At 45.8% G+C, this 22,708-nt stretch overlaps 1 protein-coding gene across 3 annotated transcripts in view; it reads right to left on the reverse strand.

The window, feature by feature from the left end:
• GAB2 (GRB2 associated binding protein 2) overlaps positions 1 to 22,708 on the reverse strand; it is a 91,913-nt gene that overhangs the window by 15,609 nt on the left and 53,596 nt on the right. The gene's annotated exons all lie outside the window — the stretch shown is intronic.

The raw sequence follows: 22,708 nt of genomic DNA on the forward strand, positions 1-22,708 counted from the left end.
TGGAGGTCAGTGTGGTTTGCTCATGGCTCCAAGTGATTCTCTCAGCTTCTCCACTCAGAGCACATGCAACTATAGGTACCATGTATGGAAATATATACTTATCACATTTTATAATAAATCATATTTCATAGTTTTGTAATATTTTGTTGCATGCTTAGTGGCTTGCTGGGATGTCTGCAGGATGTCAGCCTATTTCATGGGCAGCTCAGTGGGTTGTTAAAACCTCATTTAAAAGAGAGGAGCTTTCACACCGCAGTGAGATGTGATTTAAGTCACATCCACCCCTCTGTGTAAGGGCATCACTGCTATCCCTTTACACTTGGGTTAACTGAGGAATAGGGTGGGCATCTGGATGGATGTAATGACAGCAAAGATGAAAAATATTCTCATGTTTCCAAATTCTGTATTGATTTTGTGACCTCAAGAGAGTTGCTGCTGTTTTCTGTGAATAAAAAGGGATGCAGACCCAAGGCATGACTCTTAGTGCCCCTCCCCCTGCTCAAGTAGAAACAGACTTTAAAATATTAAATTAATTTCAATGGAGAATATCCCAGAGGTCAGGAATAATCATCCAGCTACTCCAGCCCTCTCATAAGTGTGCTTCATTAATTCAAACCACAAATTAGTTTTTACAGCCATGCTGTAAATTCCCATTAAAAAAAACCAAAACCAAACCCAAAAAAGCTAAAACAAAACCAAACACCCAGAAAACCCACAAGCTGCAGAATATTTCGGAGAATCTGATCCCTCTCTCATTGCAGAAGACCACATAGAAGACCATCCATGCACTCCTGACATGTGAAAACCGTGGTTTTCAGAAGTCACACTTCATGTAATAAGTGTGATTTACGTTTATTTGGTGCTGATACAAAACACAGAAAGAAACTAAACCCCAACAAAAAAGGGGAAATCCACGCATTTTCTAACCACCACTAATTTTGGGATTGATCTCAGGTTTCCCTGAGCTCTTCACTAGCAGGTTTCACCAGCTCTTCAAATTTGACTTCAGGCACCCATGCTCCAACACAAGGATGAGGGACATTTTATAGATTACCAACCTCTTTCTTTCTATTCCTTCCCTCAAATTCCAGATCCTACCCAGAAATTTTGCACCTTATGCTACAGAAAAATGAGCTCTCTGCAAAGCGGCTGTTGTAGCTCGCACAAGGAGAAGTTCCACACAGGATGATTTTTCACCAACTTCTGAATCATATCAAGATACTAAATCAATCTGTCTGCTGCTCATTCACTACTACAGCATTTTTTTCCCTGGTGTTACTGCAAACTTCACCCGGTGCACAAAAAGTACATTAATAAAAGCCAAAGAGCTTGGCTTGACTGTGTTGTTTGGTTTGTGCTAAACAGAGAAAGGATCGATATTTAACATTGACATTAATGGTGGGGGATGACAGCTTAAAACTCTGATTCTTGTCTTTTTTGCATGGGCATTAAACATCCCCTGGGGCTCTTCATGGGAGTAAATGGCCGTCTCGGTGTCCTCGGACAAAACAGTGTCTTGACCCTCATTCTTATTAAATATTTATCCCATAGGAGTGCAGAATATTCCCTGTTGGTAAAGGAGTATTGAGAGCTATGAAAATTCCAAATAGAGTGCTTTGAGATCAACCAGGATGAGAGATCCCAAACCCACACTGCCATCAAAATCAGGGGTGCTGCACCCAAAGTGCCTCTCAGAATCCCATCTTGCCACCTCCCAAATGACCACCAATATCTGCCCATGGCACTGTGCTTCAGCCAAGACTCTTTGGGCATGGTGAGGGTGATGGGTTGGTGTTGTGCTCCCATCCCAACATGAAGGTCACCCATGGGGACAACTATGAACTGCACTGTGTTGGGGTCCCTCCAACAGCTCTGAGCTGTCCTCTCACACTATCCCTGCAGGCTCTGCACTTGCCATTGCATCAAAATGTCATGGCAAGGCAAAATACACTCAGAAGTTAGAAATAACACTGATTTATTTGTGCTAACACAGCCTGAGGGGAGAGATGGGGCTGCAAAGAGGAAACAAACCCCAGCAACACTCCAGGGCACAGCAACTTCAAATCATAACATTTCAGGGAACCCTGGCATTCTGCACTGCCAGGAGACCTTAATCTTTCCCAAAAATCAGTCTGATTTGGGGAAACCAGAGAACTCAGTGCAAAAGATGCACTCATTGAAATTAGGATGAATTACTCCACGGTTACTCCAACCACATAAATGAAAATGGGGGATGAAGAGGGGCAGGAGGCAATGTCTGGTAAAAGCATGTCACTTCCCTAGGGAAAGCTGCTCTATTGGCATCCTCATTGATTTTCAAAATGAATTCCCAGCTCACTTCCCACAGTGACCCGGCCACTGAGAGCATTAGTGGAAGCCAATTCAGGACTCACGTACTCCATTAGGTCTGTGAGATGAACTCCGTAATAGTAGGTGAGAGATGGATTGCTTTGCAGGGCTGGGAGGGCATTGCAAGGGCTGGGAAGATAAATCCTGTTGAAGGAGACTGCCAAGATTGGGCTGGATTTTTTATGTTGTGGGGGTTTTTGGCACTAGAATAAAGGACAGCTCATGTGTCCAGGTCACATGCTGACAGCAGGTCCTGCTGGAGGGCAGGAAAGAAGGCAAGAAAGGAAATCATGGCAGAAAAATAATATTTGAAGACTAGCACATGCTAGGGGAAAAATCAGGACACCACATAAACTTGAAACCCAGACAGATCCCTGTGAGGGTAAGGCATAGAGGATGAATATGAGACAGAGATCCCAAAGCCATTCCAACTTGCCATGCTGCAGTGCCCAGTTGCCAAGCAATGAGGACAAACACTCCTTTCCCACATCCATGCAGCGATCTTAGTGAATAATCTCCATGGGATCCCCTCTGGATGGCTCCAGGCATCGGTCCCACCCACATCATGACCAAAGATACTCAAGTCAGTCTCTCCACAAGCCAAAAAGAATGATGATTCTCAATCCCTCATGGCCATCCACTTTGGGGACATGAATAAACCCAGGGCCCTCCTTCATTTAAGAGCATAGACATAACTCTCTAATCCTTTGGCTTGATGTTGATATCTTGAGTTTATGTTGAGGGAATGTATCGAGTACAGCCAAGGAAGGATAAGATCCTGCACAGTTCCTACTGCCATTCCCAGGGGGGACAGAGTTAAAGTTATGTAGTGGGGCCATGTGGGAAGTGTCATCTTAACCCCCCATTTCCTGGCCAGTTCTTCTCTGAGTTTGGGGAATTGGACTCTCACGGTCTGGAAAAGGCAGTGTTGGACGCCCACAAGCTAAAATCCAATGTCAGCAGCACGATTTACACGCATGCATCTTACTGGGCTCAGGCTACAGCTGTTGCACTGGTTCCTGCAAGAAACCAGCAACTCTGTGGGGACAAACCAGCATAGCCCTGCAAAACCCTATGGTGTCAGTGGCCTCCAGCTGAAGGCTTGGAACTCACTAGTCCAGGTTAAGATATACCTTATTGTCCATATGTTACAGTAAAGTGGGAAAAAACCTTGGAAATCCATCCTCAAAGCAAAAATCCACAACTGTGAGCACAGCCAGCAATGGGATGGACTAGGCTGGAAGCCAGGAATTTTTTATGAATGTTTTCAATCCCCCAAAGCAGTAATTCCCTCCTTGTTGACAGTTCTGAATTCCCTTGCTCAGAGCACTCGACTATTGCTGTGTGCACACAGCTTCACACAGTGTTCCTGGGCTTATCTGAGCAAAACAATAACTCAGTCTCCTTTGGAAATTGTTGCTCTGAATGTCCTTTTCCACCAGAGCCACAACGTCACCTTTCCCTGCCTGAAGGCACAGGCTGGGACTGCAACTCCCTATACCTTCAAATGATGCTGTGGATAAATTCCTGTGCTTCTGTTGATTGCAGCAAAGGTGTCAGGCTTGCTTGGCATCCCTGAGTGCCCAAAATTCCCATGATCCCCAACACCAAACTGGCAAGGACTGGTCCAAGAGCTCCACAGATAAGAGCTCCTCAGATCTGCTCTGGCCATGAACTGCCTTGGACCACACTGCTGGCTTTGTGCTGGTTAAAACTTGTGGCAAGTGAGACTTTATTTAGCGAGGGAATAATAGAAATCTACTATAAATAATCCCTAGGATAGCACAGAGCAGAATGTGCTCATGCACCATCATCTTCCTCATTCTTTGGAGCAGTTCCACCATTTATTAGCAAAAAGAGGGGGAACCTTTTTCATGGGAATCTCCCTGCACCCCCGCTTTTGCTGCCAGCTGTCTCCTCAAGCACAAATACCAAGAAATAATTAAAACAAGACAAACAACCCTACCAAAACAAGCCATCCACATGCTTCTCCTGGCAGGAAGAGAACAAACAACATGTCCAGTGGATGAGTCAACACACCACACTGCTGCCAAAAGGCCCTGGGATGCCATGAGGATGAGCATGGCACCCGAGGAAGGTTTATTTACTGAGCTTTCCCTATCACCTCCAAGTTGGATGGCATTTGGAAAAGCTGTTGTCAGTCTGAGGATGCCTTGGCAGATCACTAAAGGTTTTCTCCATCAGGTTCTTGGGACACAGCATCTGATCTGGACAATTTCCCCTCTCCTTCAAAATGGAGAGCTGTGTACATGGACATAGGCACCCCAATTCTTATCACTGCCTGAATTTTGGGTGCCAAGCAGGGGCAGCTGAGCTTCCCAAAAGTGAGGACAGGGCACAGCTTCATCCCTGACTACATAAGAGCTGAAGAGTAGAGAGACAACAGTGACATAGGGATTTTGAGCTTTTCCTTTCCAGTTTCTGATGCTCATTTCCATTTGCTTTGGGAAACTGGTCAGCACAGACCAAGGGAAAGGAGGAGCATCACCCCTTTACAGACAAGGATCTGCTGCCAAGAGGGCTGAGGGCATGGTTTCAGTTATCTAAATGATACTTAGCCTATGCTAGTTTCCTTACGTTTTCTCTATGGAGAACAGTGAAATCTCCCAATTATTTAAGCATTTGACACAGGATAGGGAGAATTACCCAAGAAAGAGTTATGGGGGAGAGAATGAGAAAAAGATGACAATAAATAGCATCGTCTTTCTCCATTAGTGTCAGTGTTGAACTTGCATTTGTATGAAACAACTGAAAAATAGTGGCAAAGCAAGAGAGCATTCGCTTCGGAGAAGCACGGGAAACGGGGGAAAAAAATCACAGTGCTGGAGAGTGAGTGAGAAGAGCGGGAAAGGAACCAAGTCCTGGCCTCAAAGCATTATATATCTCACTTATTTTAACAGCAATCAATTCTTTGAAGGACAAAGGGGCAGAAGGGATAGAGACTGCAACAGAAACAATGCAATGCTTCTCCCTGGAGAACACAGGTTTGCTTCTGCAAGATGAGGCTGTGCCCCAAATCCCGTCCCTGCCCTGGGAAGTAGCCCTTGGTGACAGTGACCCATCTCTGTTTCATATCAACATGTCCTGGACATGACAGTTGCCATCTGAAGAGTAAATCTGCCCCTTGATCATGGACTCAACACTCGTGTCAATAGTTGGAGGTCTAACATTTGGCTGGACTGGGATGCCTGGTGTGCACTTACTTTTGTTATAAGGGAGCTTAGGGAGCGCTTGGAGATAAAAACAGATGAAGGTGCATGCTCACGAACGTGGCTTATGTGTGCCCTTGAGCATCCCATGTGGGACACCCTTATCTGAGAGTCCTGGAGTGGGACAGGGACCCACAGCCAGGGATGAGGGACAGTCCCAGGGTGGCAGCATGGGCTGCGATGAGCCTCATTTGTTGCATGGACCTAATCTCATCTCACTCTGCTCCACGGATCATCATTTCTGATATTGCAAAACCAATCTGTTGAGGGGATGCAAAACCCACCTGATAAAGAAAAGGCTGGAACAGAGGAAAAGGGCAAAGATGATGCGGTGTTACTGTAAAAAACACAAAGTGGTCTCAAGTGGGTATTCTTGCCTTTGTCAGGCAAAGTATATAAGGTGGCAAAACCAAGGGAGTGAGGTGTAGAATTAACTGCTTTCTGTCTGTGGGTGGCACATGTGATTCTGGCAGATGCCAGGGGCATCCTAAGCAAGTCTGTCTGGAGGTACAAGCAGTCTGTGGAGGCCAGTGCTGCAGGACAGGGTTGAAGCTGTTGAAAATGAAGAGCAATAGAAAGAGATGACACATTTATATGAGAAAAGGGATTTTTCCCCCACAGGCAGACTCATGACGGCCCAGGATCAAACTAGCTATCTTACTGTGTGACATGAAGCTCTGGTATTCTGTTTCTGAGGATTGCATTGGATATTATTACTGGTTATTATAAGTGGTTATTACTATTTACGATTATGATGATGATGAGTAATGATTTTGGCACCTCCTAACCCAGTTTTCCCTTGGAAATTACACTAGAATAGTTTCACCCAAGTGCTGTGGTCCAACACATCATCAGGAAGTCCAGAAGCTGATGCATCACTGACTTCCCTTAGCCCAGAAAAAACTTACTTTCAGGTCCTGAAAAAATTTTTCTTTGTCCTCTTATTGTTCACTGCAAGCAGTATGTGGGCACCTCTCCCTGCCTGAGCAAACATGATTGCACACCTTACTTAGCAGGGATGGAGGAGAAAGAATGAATCCTGGTCTAATCCCTGACAGGGCTTCTTAACAGCTCACTTTGAATTTTATAGCCCTTTTTATAGACAGTGGGAGTGGAGGTCTTTAAGGAGAGCAGAGAAAAACTTTCACTAGGAGAAAATGTGAACCCATTTTACTTATGCATGATTTAGGACCATTTCTATTCAAGGCAGCGCACAAGAGGCCCAAATATTTGCACTTTGTATTACAGAAGAACTGCCATTCCCGGCTCTTTACAGAAGTAATTTATTTCGATCTCACCTTACCTTGGGGGAAGAAACATTATAACTCCCAGTTTGTCGGGGAGTCAATAAAACAGCAGCATTGTTATGGGTCTGCTTTATCATTGCTCAGCAAGGCAACGCTTGGGAAAAAAAAGCACCCCCAAATTTCTCCCTTCAGAGTGCCCTTCTTCATGGGTACATTTGAACTCAGGCATGGGACCTAACTGCAGGAGTTTCACTCTTTTTTTCACTGCTCTATATAAGATTACAGTAATTTCACGATTATAAGCCGCACTGAGTATAAGCCGCACTTCTGGGTTTCAGTAACTTTTTGGTTCTTTGTCCATACATAAGCCGCACCTGATTATAAACCGCACGTTACAATACAGAGTGTGATAAAAGGTATCTATTCTATCACCATCTGTTGAGGGTGGGGACAGTGATCCTTATCTCAATGGCAGATAATCTGCTAATGGGCCATCCATTGAAACCAGGCAGGGCATTGTTCTTTATCTTTTCACACCCCATCCTTCCTCCAGCGAGTCATTTTCTGCTAATGGCCATTGAGTCCCACTGTGTGACTGATAAAATTACTGCATCCCATTGGAAGTTGCTCCAGCCAGGGGGAAGAGCCCAGCATTTCTTACCAAAATAAAAACAGAGGTTTTGGGACACTAAGGTAGCCCCTTTCTCCACTGGACTCCAGTGGAAAACTGGATTTCTCCACATCACCACTGGACCTCCAGAGGGAAACTGCACCTTTTCCAGGAGCACTGCTCCAACTGAGCCACATCTGTCACTGCAGGAGGATGCAGCCACCATTTAATGGGGCTGCTACCAACACCCTGCCTGAGGGGTGTCAGGTTGTACTCTTTGTCAGGGTTTGGAGTTTGTTTCTTTGTAGTACTGTATTTCTATTTTGATTTCCCTAGAAAAGAACTGTTATTCCTAATTTCCATATTTTTGCCTGAAAGCCCCTTGATTTCAAAATTATAATAATTTGGAGGGAGGGGGTTTACATTCTCCATTTCAAAGAGAAGTTCCTGCCTTTCTCAGCAGATACCTGTCCTCCAAACTAAAACAGCAACTTTTTGTTCTTTGTCCATATATAAGCCGCACCTGATTATAAACCACACTTTGGGTTCAGACCAAAATTTTAGTCAAAGTGGTGCGGCTTATAATCGTGAAATTACTGTAATGTTATTTTTTGCTCTGTGGGTGGTATTTTATCTGATGAGTTAAAAGGAAAGGGAGGTGGGAGCTCTGGTGCAGGAATAAGGGCTGAAGATGGGGACAGGTGGCTGCAGTAGAGCTCCACATTTCTCCCCCAGCTTCAAGAGAGCCCATCATGCTCAGCCCTGCAAAAATCCAGAGAGGAGACAGAAAAAGTCATTAACCCTCACGATCACAATATTGTGTCCCTGAAATAGCCACAAAGCAGCCCAGAAATCAATGCAAGCAAGAGTCAGTCCAGCTCCAGAAAACATGCTCGTAGGGGTGGAGACTGACTTGTTTTGTTTTTTTCTTGCTGAAAGAAAGCTTCCCTGTTTCATCTCTGCAGCATTTTCTCTCAAAACAAGCCTATCTGCAATGTTTTTTTCATGTGTTTTTTTGTTTCTTGTTTGTTTTCCTCTTGGTTTTTTTTTTTCATTTAAGGGCATGGGCATACCCTGTCCACGTACATGGATCATCTGAAGAAATCCTGAAGGCAATGCCATTCTTAAGATGATAGAGAGCAAAACACAAGAAGCAAAAGCCAGTATAAGCAATGGGAGGATTGTACCTTGCCCAGCCGCTCTCTTGATGGGTTCTACAACACCAGCACTCCAGGAAAAATGTAAACAGCTCAAAAAACCATGCTGGATTTTTCTGCCCATCATTAAAAACCCGAGTCCTGCCCATTATTAACAGTCTATTAACAGTGCTCAGTGGAAGCAGAGAAAGGAAAGGTCCTTTCCAGCAAGCTGTCTGCATTGCCATGAGGTTAAAAATGCCTGTGACCCCCAAAGCTTTATGCATTCAGAAATGAGGAGTTCACATGCAGTAAAGGTCTTCAGTATCAGTTAAAACCCAGAGGTTTTTCTCTTCCTCTTCTTTTAAGATGCAGTGATGGCAAAAGGACTTGGAATTTATTCTCTACACATCACTATAATCAAATAATATGCTAATGCTATTAACATGGGACCTTGCATGGCAAATGACTTAGACTCATATTCTATTTCAAAATACTAGAGTTTCATTTAAATTGGTCTCCACAGCAACCAGAAATGAACTGGAATAATGTCGGATGGAAATTTTCAAGTCTGGGCATGGCGGACAAGGAATTTTGCATCAGGTATTGAGGGGAGAGCCATGGAGATAGCCTACTCCCACCAGGGTTGGTGGACTTGTGCTGGTCAGCTCCCTCCCAAACAGTCAGTGATGACGAGTGCAAGGACAAAATCCTGATGGAAAAGAGATGAGAAGACATGACGTGGCTTATGTAGAGTGAAGCCTGAGAAGGTTTTCTTGGTCGCCCTCCCCAGAGATGCTTTCTAAGTGGTCTCAGGGCAGATGCATGTGACAGCTGGTTTCATTGATGCTGAATCAGTTCCTGTCTGTTAAACTCAAACCTGGCTGTTTGCAACTGGTCTGAGAGAACCAAGCTTCCCTTTGTGGGCCACACTCCTGTATCTTAGGGTTGTACGAGCACAGACCAGGAAGAAAGTGTTTGTTACTGACTTCCCTCTGTTACAACAGGAAATGCTGCTTTATCTCAGCTGCTCACGATCTCTCCATGGAAAGCACTGTCTCCCATGAGGATCTAGGTTGTGAAGGACCTGCAGCATTCCCTGACCTGTGCCCACCAGCTGATCACATGGTTCTGTCCCATTGAAAACACCCTCCAAACCCATTTGAAAACGATCTGAGCTTTGCAATGCCATGGCTGAAAAGCTGCTGGTTAGAAATTAGCTCTAATTTCCCATGAAAGTGTTTTCCCAGCTGCTGTACTCATCTTCCCTGCACTTGTTTCACTCTGTGGTAACCATTGCATCAGCAGGCATGGTGTGATCCTGTTCCTGGTTGGGGCTTCTAGACTTTCTCCTAATCATAAAATGAGTATTAGCAATGTGTCCCACAAAAATGTCTTTGAACGGGACGTCAGAAAGCAGGAAGTATCTCACTTGAGAACGGCTGAGAGTTCAGGCAATTAAAAGAAAACAACTCTGACCAGTCTTTCGATTCTGTTTGTAATTATCTGGGTTCTGGTGGGTGTTAAAACATCTGTACTGGTTTGGCAGGGAGTGGAGAGTGTGGCTTGTGCCAAAGGCAAGAAATGGTGTGGGTTGAAAGCAGTGCAATACTTTGGAGTGGTATTTGCACTCAAAAACACAGGGCTGGCAACTCCTTCCACAAGGAATTTTGTGTTAGGGTCAGTTCCAATAGTGTCCCTGTCCCCACATTCCCCATCTGCCGTGGCTTGTGCTCCCAAGGGACCACCCCAAGAAAGAACCGAGGGTGGCTACAGGAGATGCAGAGTTGGCTGGAGTCCTCAATCCTACTGAGCTTAACATCCTGGTAGACTTTGGTCACCATCAGTTCCGCTCCATCTTATGTTCTTTTTCTTTTCCCTGTCCATGAGTGTTTCCACCTGGACACCCTCCATCTCCCTGTCACATCTGGTCATGCACAAGCAAGTCTCTCCCCACAGAGTACTTCTGCAGAGAAGCAGAGCAAACTCCCAGCATGGATGTTGCTGTTTGAACCCTGTGCACTAAAGCACGGGCAGGTTTTGTGGTTATTTTTAATGCACAGCACAGTAGAGCTGCATTTAGTGGAGCAATGGAGCGTAATGTAGAGCTTGGTCCTCAGGAGACTCAGCTAAGACAGATTTATCACAATCTCCTTCATGGTTACACTTCTGGATTTTGGCATTCATTGCCTGACTCAAGTACAAAAACGTCCACTGGCATCCAAAGACCAGAGCAAACCATCCCTGCTCTGATTCCTGTTCATTGGTTGGGAACCATCCCGTGGGCTTTTCCTCACCCTCCTCTTCCATGTTCAAACCAGCTCTTAAAAGCCAGAAGCACCAGATGACATCACTCCCCTTGCAACTCACCCATCCTTGCACCCACCACAGCTGGAACCAGCACCCAGAGCAAAATCCACATCTTCTTGCCCAGTGCCTTGCCCGGTGCTTCACGCTTGGCTTAGGGCCAGCTGAAAATCTTCTGACATTCTCCAGCTGGAAAATGCCATTTAATCAAAATAGGAGCTTGCCAAGGGATCATTTGAAGCCAGAAATTGCAAGAAACCTTCAGAGGATAAAAGTGAATTTTAAGTAAAAGAGGAGAAGGTCAAGGTATTTCAATTCATTCTCATCAGAGTGGATCGCTTTTTGGGGGCAGACTGCTCCTCTTTGGCTGAAAATCATAATCATGTGCTTTTTAGATGTGAAAGTGCAATTCTTGTTTTTTCCTGAAATTCATTCAAATTCAGAATGAAAAGGTGTGAATCAAAATCGACACTGAAAGAGTAAGGAAACGAATACCAGAGGGAGTGAAAACGAAGATGCTGAATTTTCACTGCCTTTGAATAGGAGTTTGTTTGGGGCTTGTCACCTGCTTCATTTGCTGCAAGGACATTTCCCCAGATTGCTCTGACTCCATACAACTCCAGGCAACTTCTGAGCACTCCTTCTTCCTCACAGGAATGGGATTTATTTAATTTTTGATTTTAATTACTGGCGTGACACATGTCTGAATTTAGTGTATTTGGCTGCTGAGACAGATCTGGGTGAGATCCATCTTTATCCTTCCTCTATGGGATGAAAAGTGGAATGGTGACAAATACACAGTACATCAGACCCATTTCTCTCCAGAGATGATGGGAAGAATAAGCCAGGATGTAATGGTTTTTGGCTGCAACCACGGGAATGCAGGGACTACTGGGACCAGACCAGACTAGAAGCCAGTCTGCTCCAACCTCCCAACTCCAATTGCTCTGGAGACAGTCGAGAACTTCACAGGGATCACTCATGCAGCAATGCATCTGCAGGGAAACCCATCTGTGTGTCACCTCACCACTCATAAGTCTAATTACAGCAAATATTTTAACTTATCTAATACAACTGAGGGCATTCTTGCAGTCATGGCAGTGCTAATTTTTTGAGCCACTTTAGCTGTAAAACAAGCCACTGTGTCATACAGCTCTGTGAACACAGGGTTGGCCTTCCCTTCAGATGGCATCATGAGACAACAGACCAGTAGCATGTGCTTTCATCACTGAGATATGAGTGGGTTTTTTAGTACACAAAGCTCTGTTCGCCCAGGACTTGGACAACATGAATTTATCTCCATAAAAAAGTTACTGGTGGGCAGAGGACAGGGTGGTCCTTCCAACATTGTGCCAAAGAAACTCAAAGCATTTCCGAGTCTGTACTCTTGAGTTCTTCTTAGAGGTAGAGGAAATGGTGGAAGTGAGTGCTTGGAGCATAACAGAAAAACCAACAGGATCTCAGATGCTCAGAAGGAGTTATGTTGATGCCAAAGAGGAGATATAACGGTATTTAGAAACCATAATAAAGCTGTAAAAGCATGAACGAACTTCAAATGAAAATCACAAATCCATCCCGTTTTCTTAGAATTACAGGGATGAGGAAAAGCCACAGAAGTCAATAAAATGGGATTGAGATACTTAGAAAAAAAGGTAAAAAAGAAAAGACTTAGGAGATACCACAGTGCTTTCTAGGAAAAACAGTCTTCTGCTCTATCAGGAGTTTTTTTTCAGACAAATCTCAAGAGATGAAAGCATTTTCATAGGATCACAGAGTGCCTTGGGTTGGAAGAGATCTTAAACACCACCTAATTCCATGGGCACCTGCAGGGACACCTTCCACTAGACCAGGCTGCTCAGAGCCTCATCCAACCTGCCCTTGAACACTGCCCCATCTGGGCATCCACAGCTGCTCCAGGGAATGTGTGCTGGTGCCTCACCACCCTCAAGTAAAGAATTTCCTCATAACATCTAATCTAACTCTCTCCTCTTTTAGTTTAAAACTGCTCCCCTTGTTCTATCCTATCTGCCCATGTAAAAAGTCACTCTCCCTTTTTTTCATAAGCTCCCTTTTTGTTTTCAGTTGGAAGACCATGTGTTGACCAGGTTTTGACCCCAACACTAATCATCATAGCAACCATCAAGTAGCAGAAGGATTCATCACAGAATTTATGGATTTCAAGTGGGTATTTGAAAGACTTCATCATGACTCACTGGAGAGCAATATGAACCATCATGGCAAGCCAGCAAAAATAATTATCATCATAAAGGCTTTATATCAAGGCTTAGGCTGTGCACAGGCTTGAGGGGAGGGTTTGCACGTACAGAAATGTCAAACAAGGTGGTTCTTGGCAGGGCAGGTGATGAAGGTGAGGATGGAGCCACAGGCAGCACAACAGCCGCTCACTACACTTTTACAGGTGATGAAGGATTTGCGAGCGCCCAGACACCTGCCCGACACTTCAAAAAGAGGATTCATTGTCAGTTATGGAAAAAAAAAATAAAATAGCAATTGCAGTGAGTCACTCCACTCCAGCTTACTTTCAAAAGCACAGGGACAGCTTGGCAGTGAAACGATGGAAGGTAATCATATCAAAACTTGGCACAAGCAGCTGTGCTGGCCGGGACGGGATTAGGTCATGTGGAACTGAGAGAGCACATGACGAAATTTTTGAGGTGAAATGTTATTTTCCATTTTAATAAACAGATATAAAGGGTGGCAATCAATCAAAGGTGCAAACAAGTCACATTTCTCAGCATGGGACAACAACCCAGTAAGTATGAAAGGAAGCTACATCCCCAGTAAGTGCTGAGATGAGGAGAAGGTTTTTGATCCAGATGGATGCAGGGTCAGCTACAGCAGGTCAGGACTGCGTCCAGACAGGTTTTGAGTATCTCCAAGACAAAGACTTGGGTTGGTGGGGATTTTTGGCTTTTTTGGGGGGTTGGACATTTTATTTTTCCACACAGCTTTAAGTATCTGCTTCATCCTCTGTGGTTTAAAGTGATTGTAAGCACAGAAAAATGGCAAAGATGGTCCTTGGATAACTGGTGGAAAACGTAACTCCCTTCTCTGTCTGGATCCCACAGGAAGCAGCTGACTGTGGACAAATGGAGAACAGAAGAGATACTTAACACCCAATTTTCCTGGACAGTCTCATTTTTAAACAGGTTTTTCAGGAGTTGTGGCAAAGTGTCTCTTTAAAGACCATTTCGAGCTTGGAGGGAACAGGCACCATCACTGACGTGCCTCTGGCAGCAAACAGCTACAGGCAGGAGAAAAGATGCACATCTGTACTGTGCCTTAGTGATGAACTCCTTCAAGCAGAGGTTGCCTTTCTGCTCAGTGCTTGTGCAGCACCTGGTTTAGCAGAAGACATCTTTTGTGGCTACTTCTACACTGTGATTGACCCTTAGAGATATTCTCAGCCTTCCTGGAGGGAGCTGGGGTGTGGAAGGAGGGCAGCCCTGGATCAGGTGTAAGCCCCACAGCCCTAAGTAATTGGCAATATTACAGCTCTGGTATTGTACCACAGTAAATAAATCTAAAGTATGTTGAGGAGCAGGCAGTAATTATAACTGAGGCATAGAAACCATCTAGGGAAGAAATGCTATCTTTACAGATAAAATCAGTAATAAATGCTACTGCATTCATAAATAAGAATCAGCCTGGAAACAAACCCTGACTGGTGTCATGGAAAGTTCACAGGAATAGACAGCTTCATGTCTCCTTCCTGCTCCATGTGCCTTCACTTGGAGGTTTTAAAGGCTTTAGAAAGCTTTCCCTTTGCTCAGGCTAGGTTTTAATTGGAAATAGAAAGCAATACAAACCAGCAAGCAAACAGGCATTGGGGTCCGGGAAATGAGAATGTAAATCTGCCCTGGCTTTTATCAGGTTTTACAAAGCAGTGCATAGGGCATATAAAACCACATCCCTCTCAAAGCATTGGAGGGAACAATGGGAAATGTATGGAGGGAAGAAATGGGGAAATACATTTACTTGGGGGGGAAAAAGGTGTTGCATTGTGAAAAACTGCCAGAAAATTACCCTTTGCAAAGGCAATCTTTTTCCCTCGTCCAACCTGCTTGCACTTGCATTTTGGGGTTCTCTGTCCATTGCATTTCCCTGGTTCCTACGTACTGGGCATCACCTGGGGATCTGTGTCCCGCCCTGATGCCTGAGAAACTCTGCAGACACAGATTCGGGGCAGCTCCATGAATCCCATGGCGCATGACTGGGGCACATGGGATACAACAGCCCCAAGATCCCTCTGGGAAATATAAATGCAGGCGAATTTGACTGTGAGTTTCCTCTCAGTTGGCCGACACCCAAAAATGCCTCTCTCCCTCCCTCTCTCCCTCGGTTCTGCTCAGACACTGTCACTTCACTCCAAGTCCATCAGCTGTTTTTGTTTCCAAGGGCTTTGCATGGTTTTGTTTTTTGATGCACTGCTGATACCGTCTGCCCTGCTCATTTTTCCACGGTCAGTAAGTCACCCTAAAAATTCCTCTGTGCCCATTAAACTAACAGAGCTCATCTGACAGGGCTCATAGCCATAAAAGCCAATTACAAAACAAAGAATTATGTTAAATGGGTTTCTGATTCTGGGTGCCAGGCCAGGAGACAGCCCCGACCAGGGTTGAGATGTGAACTCAGCTTGTCAATCTCTGCTGGGAAACCTGTGTTGGAAAGGCTGGGTAATGCTTTTAGCTCTAAAACAACCTCAAACTTCTTGAACTTCACATTTCTTCCTTCTCTCCCAGCTCAAATCTCAGCCTCAGCTCATCTAACCCAGTGGGACTTTGGCCAGGAAAGGGCAGGATTTTCCCCCAAGGCCCCAGTCCTCCAGCTCTGTATTTATCTTCAGAAGAGGCCAGTTGGATACCCTTGAGCTGGGCGCCAGCTGGGAAACAGTCAAGAAGAGCTGGAGTATTTGGCTGTTGGTCCTTTTAGAAAGCTGAGCATAATTTTTTTTTTGCCGGTTGATGGTTTTATTATTTGCAGTGAGATAAGAGCATTTTTTGTCTATAAACCTTGTACTCCCATGAACAGCTGCATCCTCTGCCAGTTCCCATCAGTGTTGGTATGGTCAAAGGAGACTCAACAAACACTTATCTTCCAATGGGCTCTTTGGGATGGCAGTGTTATGGGTTTGCAAACAGGAGGCTCACATATCTTCTGGATTTTTTCAGTTCTATCTCTTCAAAATGTCCACAGTCACAACAAAAACATCTAAATAAGAAAATCCTAAAAATTCCTAAATTTCCAAAACCTAAACTGTGAAGAAAGTCTTGGTCCAAGTATTGCAAATGTCAGAGATTTGATTACATCAGATGCCCTGAAGCCAGAGACTTGGTTTTCTAATCATGTAGATCCCTTAAGACCTTTCCCCTTGCTAAAACCCTCTGCGTCCTTGCCTCAGCCCTTTTCTTGGCACCTATATGGGCAGGAAACTTCCTCTTGGTATCAAGGACAGTAACCACCACAGCAGTGCAGTGCTGACTCTGGTCCTGCAATGTTTCTGGGAGCCTAGCATGATGAAGAGCAGAGTACAGCAAGAGGAATAAGGTATGGAAGAATAGCAGATTGTTGTCTGGTGTAAATTAAATCATGAAAATGAAATCATTGAAGATCCAGCTTGATAGCAAAGGCCTTGATAGCAATCCTCAGACAGGTGGGATGAGTTTTAGGAGAAAGCAGACACCTGAGCTCATCAGTCCTAGTTCCTTGGAGAACCAAGGGAAAGAAATGGCCACTTTCAGGGTGCAAATTATTAGCCTCATTCTAGACATACTTTTAAAAAATTTTCTCCTTAGAAGTGGACAAACTACAACCACCCAAATGTGTCTCACTCTTAGCAGCATCAGTTCCCTCTCCAAACTGCCATGGGCATCACAGCAAGGACACCCTGACCAGCTGGTACAGATCAGCAAGGACCTCTCCCTGTTTCTGTCTTCTAGGAAGCAAATTTCAGGTCATTAGTGGCGCTCTGCTCTTCAGCAGACTCATCAGTACCTCAACTAGCTTATCTCCAGAGGGAAAGAGGGAAAAATGGGGAAAAAAGACAGCAGGCAGTTAACTGCTCTCAAGCTGCTCCTTTGTGCCAACACCACTCCATCTCTGGTATTGTTTACACAGAAATAAAAGCTGAACAGTGTCAGATCTTAAAATAACTTACTGTTTGTGGAGCAGGAAAACCAGGGTCAGGGAAGTTTGGAACAAATTTAAAGTGGCAGGAAGGCTAAGGAATGAACTGTGACTTTGGCAAGAAGGTGCTTGCATGCACCTGAAATCTAACCATGAGCCTGGTGCCAAGTGGGTTTGGGCCACCAGGTCTCCCCCACCCATTCCAATGAGGCTGGGTCAAACCTGGGGCTGAGATATGACATCTGCATTTGTCCACCAGAGTGAATCTGCAGCCACAGCTGTTTCCATTCTTAGGAACACTCAGAACATGGAAGAAAAGCAGGAGAGGGGTCTGAGCCAAACGCCCTTGAGGTGTTTGTCTAGATACAACCAGTGGATCTAGATGTGACACAGGTGTTTTAAAAGAAGGAGCTCCTTGACATTGAGTGCTGAAAGTATAGATGGGAACACTTGAGGAGGAGGCTGCATCTGCCTGTGTGGTGGGACAGCAGGTCAGAGTACGGGGCTCAAGGCTCCACATTCCTGTCCCAACACATGCTACCTCCAAGTTCCAAACGTGGCAGGGGACAATAGGTCTTTGGGTAGGTGAACAAACATGGGGAGGTGAGATATCTGGAGAGAATCCAACCAGATATGGCCTGTCCATCCCATGGGTCAAGCTCGACTCAAACATACTCTGGTTCATAGCTTGTTGCACCACCTGCCAGGGGACAGACTGGCCTCCATGTGAGCTGATATCCAAGTACAACTCATACAAGGGCTTCAAGATGGAGTCAAGACCAACTGACTTGTGTCAATAGAAGCTAAAAAGTCAATTGGTACAAGGAAAAATAAATTTTAACTGACAGAGGGCAGGTTTAAATTATTTATTAAGAAGAAACTCTTTCCTGTGAGGATGGTGAAGCAGTGGCACAGGTTGCCCAGAGAAGTTGTGAATGCCCCATCCCTGGAAGTGTTCAGGGCCAGGGTGGATGACGCATTGAGCAACCTGGTCTAGTGAAAGGTGTGCCTGTCCATAGTGAGGGGCTGGAACTGGATGATCTCTAAGGTACTCTCCAACTCAAAGCATTCTGTAATTCTAGGAAGTCATGACCCACTTGAGGGCACAAGGCTCCGCAAGGGGCTGCCTGCTCCATTGCCCTTAGGTGGCAGTGCTGTCTGCAGATCCCAAAACAACACACAGCAGGGCCTGGGTGCTGCCAGGGACACAAGGACACCCCCACATACCCCTCCTTGCCCCCCTTTCTCATCCCCCATTCCTCAACCTCTGCACACTCCTTGGCTGAGCTCCGGGCTTCTAACTCCTCCAGGGCACAAGAAGGGAAGGAAGGAGGCATGTGCTAGGCACCACAGCAAGGAAGTACCTGGTCTTGTGTATTTCCCCTCTGCTGTGGTTCTTTCTGTCTATGGGAGAGGTAGTGGCGGCAGAATCCAGGAACTGTCACCTTGCACATGTTCCCTAGTGCCCAACTCCCTCATGCAGAGACAGGGAACACTGGTGACTTGGGAGTGTTTGGAAGAGGTCAGTGGTATACAATCTTCAAACCTGGCTTTGCTCTACTCTTGCAGCCCACAGCCTCTTCACTGAGTTTTTGTCCTCCCAACAAGTCTTCAGGGGTATCTGCTATTTTCATTCTCTGGTCCATCTAGAAGTCCCTTTGTTGGGCAAACATACAGGAAAACCTGGCTGCAAGGAATCAGTGGGGCTGGAGATATCACTGACCTGCTGCTAGGACAAACACATTTTTGGGAGAGAAGCAAGGAGGGTGCAAGAGGAGCCAGATGGGCTCCTAACGCAGACTTGCAGGCAGCAGGCTGGGGAGCAACCAGCCAGCAGCCCATATGGGACCCCCAGCCAAAGCAAGTCAAGGGAGAGCAATAAATTTGCTCTCATGGGCTGGAACAGGGCAACTGGTGGAGCATCTGGGGCAGAACCAAGCCAAAGAGACCCACACATGTGAGGTGCAGATCTCATCAGTGTGAGCAGAAAGTGACTGGCATCCAGAGGCTGATCCACTAAACTGCTAGAACGAGCATGTCTGAGTTGAAGGAGGAAGGAGAGACACATCTCCATTAAACTTTAATGCTCAGCCCTGACCTATGTTCAGCGACACATTGCTGGGATTGCTGGGGATTGATGCCTGTCATGATGTAAAACACCAATGCCAAGCCTTGGAGACTGAGTGGGGAGTTAGCCAGAACCCAGAACTGCCTTGGACCAACTCCCTGACAGAAAGGAGAGAAATAAATAAAAGAATTAAGTCCCAGATGGAAAAAAAAAAAAAAAAAAGACAACATGCCTAGACTGGGTGGGAGAGGCCACTGCTGCCAGACACAACCCATTAGGGCAGGAGCCCAGTGCCATCCTTTTCCCACGCCTTCCTCACCCTCTCCAAGTGGAGGGAGCTTTCAACTCAGAGCAAGGACATCTACTTACCCACAAATATTCCCTTCCCTGGTTTCATGTCTAGGTTAAACATCTAGTACAGCAGCATTAACGATGTGCATGAAAATGCTTTTAAACTTCCACCCATGTTTGGTCAGCACCTAGAAATCCAAACCCCTGAAAGAGCCCCCTTTCCATGGAGGAAGTAGAAGAGGAGCTCCAGGGAGGTGCTGGGGGTGGCACAGTAAATTGACATAAAGTTAATAACGTTGTTGACTCCTTCAAAATAACTAATCCTTGCACAGGGCCCTTGCAAGGACATGCTCTCTGCATGGGCACATACCGGTTTGTGAGAAATTAAACTACAGGTTGCTGTAGCTGCATTTCTGTCATACTGGGGATGGGACAAGGAGGGGTTTTGGCTGAAACATCAGCTTCAGAAAGGGTTAATGGCACATGAGATATGTTTAGTGGGATTTGGTATTTTTTTTTAACTTCAACAAACAAAGCATATGAGAAAATCCAGTTCACAGCTGAGCCCTGGCTGCCTGCCCACTAGGGCAGGGAAAATGCAGATGGTTTCAAATACCCACGTGCTGGCCTTTCTCATGCAGCCTGTGGCCCAGGGTCCCCGGCTGGTCTCCCCCCATTGTATCTGCATCACTGAAGGTGGCAGTGCTGCAAACTGCAGTGTAAAGGCAGCACTGAGACAAAATCACTTTCCTTGAGCATGGTTGGCTTCCTCAGACACACAGAGGAGCTGGGATCCTGTGAGGTTCTGCTTGTTCAAAAATAGTAATTAGCTCTCAAAGTAAATAGGTGTTAACAGAAACAAAGAGCTTTGCCACAGTCTGGGTAAACACTTTAGAATCAATTTAATTTCCCTTCTCCTGGCAGATAGTAATCGTGCTGCCCTGCAATTATTTTCTGGTCGGGGCAGGGAACAAAGCCACTGGGGTGGTTTGCTGAGCAGCTGCTCCTTGGGACAGCCGGCAGGACCCTCTGCCTCACTGACATCCAGGCCCCCGAGGCTGAAACGAGCTTCCTTCCGCTGAGCCAGATGTATAATGCAGCTGGAATCCAGCAAACCAGCAGTGAGCCACAGCCTGACATTCAACTGCCCTGAAGTCCAGCCTCCTCCTTAATCCTGAGAGTCCCCCTGTCTAGACAGGACATGAAGGACTAATGTGAAAACCAAGTGACAGAAAATTTACACTCTCGCATTGAGCTGCAAATGGAAAGCATCAAAGGATGTAAACCTGTTTGCCTTTTAATTGTTTCTCCTTTTGGGAGCATGGGCAGCACCTAAGCACAGTCCCACACTGGTACAGAGGGTTTGCATTGCTGCTTCCAGGTTGCCCATTTGCTTACTAAATCATGCCAAAAAGCCTTTTTACCCTGTCTTTTCCCTGCCATTACTGGTGGGGAGCTGGTGCAACAGGCTTTTGCCTGAACTGCCCCAAAAGCTGATGAGTTTGTCCCTCCATCACCATTGGGGTATAAGCAAACTAGTGACTGGTACCTGGGCTCAGCTGACGTGGGGTGTCCCTTTGAGGAGGCAGTAATTCAGCATTTGATGGCAGCTGCAGCAAATGCATTTGCCAGTGATGGAGTGCTCCCCTAGCCAGGATGGATACAGCCCAGCTGGGAGCAGCCTGGCTGTGGGGCCAGACCCAGCTAGGCTTTTGGGCCAGTGTAAAGCAGTCACACACCCAGGAACAAGTACAACCAGAAAAATGTGCACAGTGGCTTCCCTGGCAGCTTCTGATCTTGTTCCACCATGCTGCCTGTCTGCTGGGAGAAGGAGGTTTAGTTAATTAATTGCTACAATTAGCATGGAGCTATTCCTGCTCATGACGGTTACCTCTTCCTCCCCCTTTTTGGTTCATCCAATTACCGACTCATTTTCCAAGGCAGAGGCCACAGCAAGGTACAGGATGAGGAGAGGAAGGCCCAAGAACAAAATGCCAAGCATCCCAAGCTCTATTTCTACCCACAAACTGTCTTATTATCGCACAAACTCTTGATCCTCTCCCATCCATCTACCCTTGACTTCAAGGAGGTGATGAAGAGGGAGCACAGCACAGCACAGTTACAAACATTGCTATGACTGTTTCATTACTCCCTCCAGCTGACACCTCACCAAGGATGTGTGATGAGCTTATGTATGCCAAGATGGACAAGACTCCCAACACCCATCATGTTCCAACAACCCCTCAACTTCTTCGCCCAGCCTCAGGCCACGGGTCCTTCAAATGAACATTACCTACTTTGGGAAAATGATGATTTATTTGCCATTACTTAGTAGGGATGGTGAAGGAAAGCTGAGCATGGGGTCATCGCTTAGGCAAGGACCAAGGTGAAGCACCAGCCCTGAATAATTCATGCTCCCTCTCTGCTGCAGCATCTGGACACATCTGCTGCATTCGCCATTGCAGGCTTTTTCTTGGCTTACTCAGAAAATCACACTTTGGCAGCTGGGTACTGTTTCAAGTGGGTACTTTCCCTACAGCATTAATGAGCTGTGATTCTGTTACAAATAGGGATTTTTGTTCCTCTTTTGCTGATGTCACTCCATGATCCTGCAGGGAATAGTGCTTGGATCTCTGCAGCCTGATGATCCCTGTGTGCCCTTTGGGACAGATGTACTTGCAAGCGGGAGATTGTTTTTCCTTTTGCTGCCCAGATTTATATTTCACTGAAGTCCTGTATCGATCCTGCTGCCGCTGGGCTGAAAGCTCATTTTACTAAATGAGAAGAAAAACAGTTCCCTCAGCTGAACGCACGTAAAATGGAAAATCCTGCAATGAAACAGCTCTTAAAAAAGGGGCCTGAACTATTTTGCTGAACCTTGAGGGCTGCGCTGCTGCCATTGGAACAGTATGTAATTTATTTAGCCTGACCTTTCCCTGAAAGACCTGGCTGGCAACGTTATCAAGGATCCTTTCTGCCACTTGTGCACCCATTGCCAAGGTGACATCCTGTTTCATGCGTCAGTCAGTGAAGATCGCATCCGTGCTGCTGCGATGCTTTGTTTGCTGTCCTGCCTGACAAGCTCTTGGCAGGGTTTCAGCTCCTGAGGATGGCAGCTGCTCTACCAGGGACCAAAACAGATTCGAGCTGGACGTTATTATAGGGAGTTTCATGCAGACACAACACAGGCCTGCAGTCCCCTGGATGAGACTGGACCTGGATGAGATGAAGTAAAGATACCCAGAGGTGCTACCACATATAAGGGGATGGGCAGGTGGTTGCAGAGCTGCACTCCTGGCTCACTTCCCTACCCCATCTCACTC

This window comes from Catharus ustulatus, chromosome 2, assembly GCF_009819885.2.
Source record: "Catharus ustulatus isolate bCatUst1 chromosome 2, bCatUst1.pri.v2, whole genome shotgun sequence".
NCBI lineage: Eukaryota > Metazoa > Chordata > Aves > Passeriformes > Turdidae > Catharus > Catharus ustulatus.